The sequence below is a fragment of the Anolis carolinensis genome, chromosome 2 (genome assembly GCF_035594765.1).
Source record: "Anolis carolinensis isolate JA03-04 chromosome 2, rAnoCar3.1.pri, whole genome shotgun sequence".
NCBI lineage: Eukaryota > Metazoa > Chordata > Lepidosauria > Squamata > Dactyloidae > Anolis > Anolis carolinensis.
Genome location: NC_085842.1, coordinates 220,813,506 through 220,820,874, shown reverse-complemented (window position 1 = coordinate 220,820,874; position 7,369 = coordinate 220,813,506). Strand labels below are relative to the sequence as shown.

Genomic DNA, 7,369 nt, shown 5'->3' with positions numbered 1-7,369 from the left:
TTCTCTATGGGATTATTAATACATGGATAGGGTATCAATCACAAAAGCTGGAAGAAACATGAAGGTTCTCATATACAGTTCTCATATTGCTTCACATGCGTGGGTAACTCTTACATACGGCAACTACTCTAAACTGCTCAAATAAAAGCCTTGCAAACAACCTCCTACATTGAGTAAAAAGATGAGGAAAGAGAGAAAGAAGGAAACCGGAGAATCCATAACAAAGCACAAACATTACAGCATTAAATGTTTTCTGAGGAAACATTTGAGACTTCTGCCAATCTGCCTCTATTTTTTGGATACTGAAACTTTATTACATTGTACTGTGTTCTTCTAAGGCTGTCATGCACATGCTTCCTTGAAATACAATGGGACGTAGCTCTACGTAAACATGAAAAGGCTTGTATTGTTGAAGTCTATTTTCCTTCTATGAGACTTAAAGGAATTTTTGTTGCTTCCTTGTAATATGAATACAAGCCTACACTGACCATTGCATCATGGACTCTTCTTTGTGCTAACAATAATCACACCTCATTAGCAGAAGAGAAGCCCAAAGGTAATCTGTCTTGCTTATAAAAACACTGTTTACTTGGAATGAAATGTCTTGCTTTGAATGTGTTTCCTCTTCCTTTCAGTTGGATTTTTTCTTGATTTCGGTTGCACAGGAGATATTTATTTAAAAGAAATTAAGCAACATTCAAAGAATTAACCAAAAAAAAACCCTAGCAAACCTCTTGATGTTCTTAAGGCTACAAAAGCAAAACAGAAGACTTTCATCCTGGAAGTGAAGACACATGTCTTTGGCATTCTCTGGATGGCACAGGTTATGAATTAGTCTAGCCAAACCCTATTTTGAAGATTTTACCTCACACACAAAAAACTCCCACCAAGTTCAGAAGAAGCATTGTGTGAGAAAACTCTGCAGGAACAGGCTTGTATTATTTTGCCATATTTTCCTCATGTTTAAAATGACATGCTGTACCTGGCAGCTGTTCAGGTTTTGACTTCAGCTCCGAGTCTCCTGCAATGCCCAGCAGCAATGAGGTGACTTGAGGACAGGGAAGCAGGCTGTGCTTTTCACAGATGCGCATATCCTCACCTTGCTCTGCTAGGTCTAACTTTCAGCCAAGGACTATTACATTACCAAAAGGGAGGGATAGAAATGAAACAGAAGGAAAATATCACACATGCATTACTATTTTTCTCACAATGCTATACAATTGTCAATATAGTCGTGCGGGTAACAGCATGTCCCCAAGTATCAAAACCAGATCTTTCTGCCTTCTCCTCTTCCTCCTTCCTCTTTCTCCTAATTTTCCACTTCTTCCTCTTCTGTTCTTTGACTTTGTTCTTCTTTCCTCCTTCCTAAGGGAAAGCCTGAAGCAAATAAACATAGGACTTTATTGTGTGCAGACACTATCTCCCAGCAATCGCATGATCATGGATAGTAGCAACATATCGGAATGATCACCCTAAAGGTAAAGGTGAAGTTTTCCCCTGACATTAAGTCTCTGGGGGTTGGTTCTCATCTCCATTTCTAAGCCGAAGAGCTGGCATAGTCTGTACACCTCCACGGTCATGTGGCCAGCATGACTGCATTGAGTGCCATTACCTTCCCACAGAAGCGGTACCTATTGATCCACTCACATTGGCATGTTTTCGAACTGCTAGGTTGGCAGAAGCTGTGGCTAATAGCAGGAGCTCATTCTGCTCCCTGGATTCGAAAAGCAAATCTTTTGGTCAGCAAGCTCAACAGCTCAGTGATTTAACCCACTGTGCCACTGTGGGCACCCTATTCACCTTCCTATGTCTATTCCGTGATTGTGCAGCTATACTATTGTGAGGCGGGAAAGGGCTTTAAAATTTCATACAGCCGTATGGGAGTAGACAAATAGAGTGAAAGGAAGAGCATGACTAGGATTTCACCCATCTTGTCAGACTTCTTTCCCCCCACACCAGGAACCCTGGTGTTAAAAGTCATGAGGTTATGAAGGAAGTGACAGAGTTGTTACATGATATCACTAGCCAGTCTCCCAGGCTTCTTGACAAGTGAGACACTAACAAGATTGTAGATATCCTTTCATTGGAAAGAACTGTACTGTAGTTGTGTTAGATCTTTTTAAAAGTTCACATTAAAATGGACTGTGATGTCAGTAAACATGAGGTTTCATCTTTTTGGCAAGTACATCCTCTGGATTGAACCCAGAAGGAGGAACTGATGTACTAGCAAAATGCATTGTTGGTTATAAGAGTAGAAAGCATCCAGTTGACAGTTCATAGTTTTTGTTACATGACAGTCTTCAGTTGCTTTGTCTCTTCGAGTTTACAGTGAGCCTCCCCATTGGTGCCATTTGGATCAGGGTTTCCTTGCTATGCCTGGGTTCACTAGCCACAAAAGTTGCCGAAATCTTCTGGATAGTCTCCATTATTGCCCCTGCTGAGCCACTGGTCTTGGTCCTTATTGATTTCCCCTTACTCTCTTTAGTACTAGACAAGATATGTCCTGATTAAAAGCTGCATTTCACAAAAGCTGCCTATTAGTAATAGTACAGTGTGAAACTATGTCATAGACTATGGAAATTATTAAAGGAAATGTCCCAGCCTATAGGACAGCATACCAGTCTTTTGTCTGAAATGGTAAAGACCAATTGAGAGCAGGTTGTATATTGGCATGGTTGTCAAATCTCATAAGACAAAAAAGATCACATCTTTTGCAAGATCTGAATCATGATTTTCCAGTCACCCTGACATCTCTGAACACCATGACATTGTCCTCTCCTAATTCAGGACTAGAAAATGGGTCAGGTACTGCTTCAGAAAATGTGACATCAGCTTATCACTTGCTATACCATGCCTCCTTCACAACAGTGAATTTGGACAATGTGGCTAATGTGAATATTGAGGGTGGGAAGTGATAATGAAGAAGAACATACATGGCAGGCTATAAAACTGCTTCCCAGGAACATTCATAAAACCTGGACTGCTAACATAGCACTTGGAGATGAATATCAGAGTGGGGAACTTCTGAAAATCCAGGGATCATTATTAGTCTCTCCTGGACCTTTATGGACTATGAATCTTTAAGAGGATTGACATTGAGGATGTCAAGAATTCTTAGCAGTTTTTGTGTTCTCTGTCATTGTTTTTAAGGCTTTGTGGGTAAAATAAATCGTAGAGATGAAATTATATTTAGAAGGAATATCATGTCTAACAAAGGAGTGAAATTAGCCATTGTGAGGATTATAATTGTTGGGATTTGGGGGTTTGTGAAGGTTGGAAGGAGTCTGTGGAGCTTTGGGAGCCTGCACTGGAGACTTGTAGACAACATTTTTACATGCTTCCTGTGAACATTTGTTGCTCCTTTCTTTCCTCTTTAGTCTTTATAACTACAAATTATTTTTCTGTTGTAGCTGATTCCTGGTTACCTTTGAGAATTCCAAACTGGACTACAAGCCACTGTTAGGTCCCATTCTTTCATTTAAATTTACACATCTCTTTTAGTTTGCCAGGAAAATTATATTAGTCTCTGTTGTCTGGCTAAAAGTATTAAAGATCTTCCTGAGCACAGAAAAATATTTTGTAATGTCAACCATATGTTAAAGTCAAATAAAAACAAACACTTATTTGTACTGGGCAAAGAACACCAGCAATCCTGGTAAAGAGAAATGCTGAATTTTAAATGCTAGATCATTTTTAAATGGGTTGTTGTGAGTTTTCCGAGCTGTATGGCCATGTTTCAGAAGCATTCTCTCCTGACGTTTCACCCACATTTACCCTCAAATACTGCATAGAGTTGTATCAACTGTCCGCTCCAGAAGCAACACATCAAAGAAGTTAGGAGGAAAGAAAAAATGTACTATTTTATCACACTTAGAGTTGTCCCTTAAGGTCATCCACAGTTATAGACTATTTCAAGTACAGAGTGAACAGGCACCATTATTTATGACATATTATCACAGCTGATGCCTAATCAAAAGGACATTCTTAGAGTTTAAATTCCTGTTTCGTAGGAGATGAAGCAAATAACATATATGACAAGTATCGTCAGTGCAAGAAGTGAAAAGGATATTTATTCTGTCATCACACTCACTTTCAAGTTGTTGGTCTCTTATTCATCTTTTTAATAAGGAACATATGTTTTTCTAAGGTGTGCACTAGTCTCCAAAAAAGGCTATTCTAGGAAGATTGTACATTATGCATGTGCCCACTGCCATTTTGGCTGCACTTTGCTACCAATACCACCAATAAACAGGGTGCAGAGACTTCCTTTAAAAACAAAATTCCAGTTTTGTTAACATGACCACAGAGTGGTCTAGAAAAAAATTCTTGAAGTTTTTGAAAGCCAGGCTGAGATTCAGAATCCCTGATCACCACAAACACAAATCATCAGTTGGGAACCCCTCCCCCCAGAAACAATACAGTAATATATAATGCTAATATCATGCTATACTAATCATACTATATATTGTATATACATATAATATTGATAATAATATTATAATGTAATACAGTATAATACTAATAATAATACAATATAATAATTGTATATTATATATTACATGTAATATTACTAATAATATTGCAGTGTAGTGGTATAGTACAATATAGTAATTTATAATACTAATTGTGCTATGCCGATAATATAATATATTGTATGTACATATAACGTTGATCATAATTTTGTAATGCAATATAATGCTAATAATAACACAATATAATAATATAATAATTATATATTATATATTACATGTAATGTTACTAATACTATTGCAGTGTAGTGATATAGTACAATATAGTAATATGTAATACTAATATTGTGCTATGCTAGTAATGGTGCTCCATGAAGTCATGCTGGCCACATGACCTTGGAGGTGTGTAAGGACAACGCCGGCTCTTTGGCTTAGAAATGGAGATGAGCACCAACCCCCAGAGTCGAACACAACTGAACTTAATGTCAGGGGGAAACCTTTACGCACCTTTACTAGTAATATAATATTATATTGTGTACATATAACTTGTAAGCCACTCTGAGTTCCCTTCAGGGTGAGAAGGGTGGGATATAAATGTTGTAAATAAATAAATAAACAAACATTAGTGGATATGTTTGGTGAACAAATACTAAATAGCATCTCCTTGCCCAGTTCTACTACAGACATTTTGACAAATATAGATCCAGAATGCTGTTGCCATTCACTAAATTCAGTCTTAGGAAATGTCTATAGTATTGTCTATACGATGACTAAAAATATTCCCTTGAACACACTATTAAGTTAACCATCCATTGTGACATAATGCGATGATCTTGAACTGGCCCATTGCTAGTATGCATACTGTATTTCATGCATAATATTCACACTTTTAATCCCTTTTTTGTCCAAAAAGAGGGGGGGGGGACTCTTGGGATTCCAAGGGATTTTGGACATTTCCAATGAGTTTTTGCACTTTGGGACTTTTTGTGTATTCTTTACCCAAAAACCAAGTTTTGCACAAAAAGAGAGATTTTTGTGAAAATATCTCAAATTTCGAAATATCCTTCAGTGATTGGCTGCTTTTAAATTTGTTGCTGAGGACACAAAAACTGCTAAGAATTCTTGACATCTTCAATGCATACATTGTTCAAAGATAACTGACAAAAAACAGTAAGAGAAAAAAAACTTTTAACATGCTGTAAGCCAACTTTAAAATTATGCATTCTTTATTAATTGCCTTTGCTTGTCCCCTGATTACATTATCTTGATAACACACATCAGACTGGAAGCCTTAACTTGATCAACAAACAACAATTCAAGTAAAGAAGGTGGAGCCTGATGTGAAATGTCTGTTAAAAGAACACTGTTGATTTTATGAGTTGGGGAAAACTTTATAGCAAATTTTATAGACTTAAATCTAGTATTAATTTGATATGACTTCCTCACCTTTTTCCTGCAGCCCTTTATACTACAAAAACCTACTCCAAAAGGTTTCATGTGCTCTGACACAGGTTATAAGGGCACATCAGGACAGCAAGGAGGGACAGAAATCCCCCTTCCCTCTTGATTCAGCGGACAGAAATAATTCTGTCTTTTAAAGTGACAGGTTTGGATCTTGCCCGCCATTTTTATATATTTTTTCAATCCATTCCAGTGTCATTCAGCTGTGCTCTTGCTCCATTTCACACTTGCTTTGAACCATTGAGAGCTGACAATCTTGCCTTTAGAATTTTAAATAGTTACCCTTAGGGTCTCCTCTGTTTGAAAAGCTAATAAACTACCAGTGACATAGAAAGCCAAGAGCTCGAACACTGTTTCCATCCTAAATATCTTAGTGTCAATTTAGATCGAAAACTAACATATAAGAAAAACTGCATGAACACCAAGTACAAAGTAGCTGCACGCAACAACATCCTGCGGAAGCTTACTGGCAGTGCATGGGGTGCAGACCCACAAGTAATAAGAACATCAGCCCTGGCCTTGTCTTTCTCAACTGCTGAGTACGCCTGTCCTGTCTGGCACAAGTCTGCCCATGCGAAGCAGGTGTACATAGTACTGAACGAAACATGCAGAATGATCACAGGATGCCTTAAACCTACACCTATTGATAAACTCTGCAAGTTAGCTGGCACTGTCCCCCCGACGTGCGACAAGAAGTTGCTGCTAACTGTGAGAGAAATAAGGTCGAACCTTGTGAAAGCCGTCTACTGCATGACTACCAGCCTCCTCCCAGTAGATTCAAATCAAGGAAAAGCTTTATGAGAACTACCACTCCTCTTAATGTTCCTCCAGCAACAGCAAGGATGTCCCTCTGGGCAGCTAAATCAAGCAATTCCAACTGGATGGCCCCCCATAAAGGTCTTCCTCCAGGGGCAAACCAAGAATGGGCAACTTGGAAATCCCTAAACAGACTCAGAAGCAGAGTGGGCAGATCAAAAGATAACTTGGCAAGATGGCACTACCTGGAGGAATCCTCCACCTTGTGTGACTGTGGAGCAGAACAAACAACTCCACGTATGTATGCTTGCCCACAATGCCCTGCCTCATGCACGGAGGAGGAGTTGTTTAAAGCTACGGGCAATGCGGTCGCTGTTGCCTGCTTTTGGTCTAAAACTATTTAGCTACTTGTGATTCCTTTATTTTATCACATTTAAACTTATTTATTATGCAATGCTTTTGACATGAAATAAAAAAAAACCAGTGACATCTGTCACTCGCACACCCACATTGTCACAGTTTCCTGTAACCATCCAGAAAAGCCAACAGACAAAGTATCTCGAAAAAGAAGGATACCAATGCCAAGGTACTGCTGGGCTTTAAAATGACAAGGTATTGATGGCACCCACTAGGTTAAAAACTTAATTGGGGAGGATTAATATATGGTATTTGGAAGTTCATGC

The 7,369-nt window shown here is 38.5% G+C and overlaps 1 long non-coding RNA gene across 1 annotated transcript in view; it reads right to left on the bottom strand.

The window, feature by feature from the left end:
- Nucleotides 1-291: 291 nt before the first annotated feature.
- LOC103279541 (uncharacterized) overlaps nt 292-7,369 on the bottom strand; it is a 32,421-nt gene continuing 25,343 nt past the window's right edge. The window contains exon 3 of the long non-coding RNA XR_506863.3: nt 292-1,377. This is a non-coding gene — a long non-coding RNA (uncharacterized LOC103279541). The remainder of the gene's footprint in view (nt 1,378-7,369) is intronic.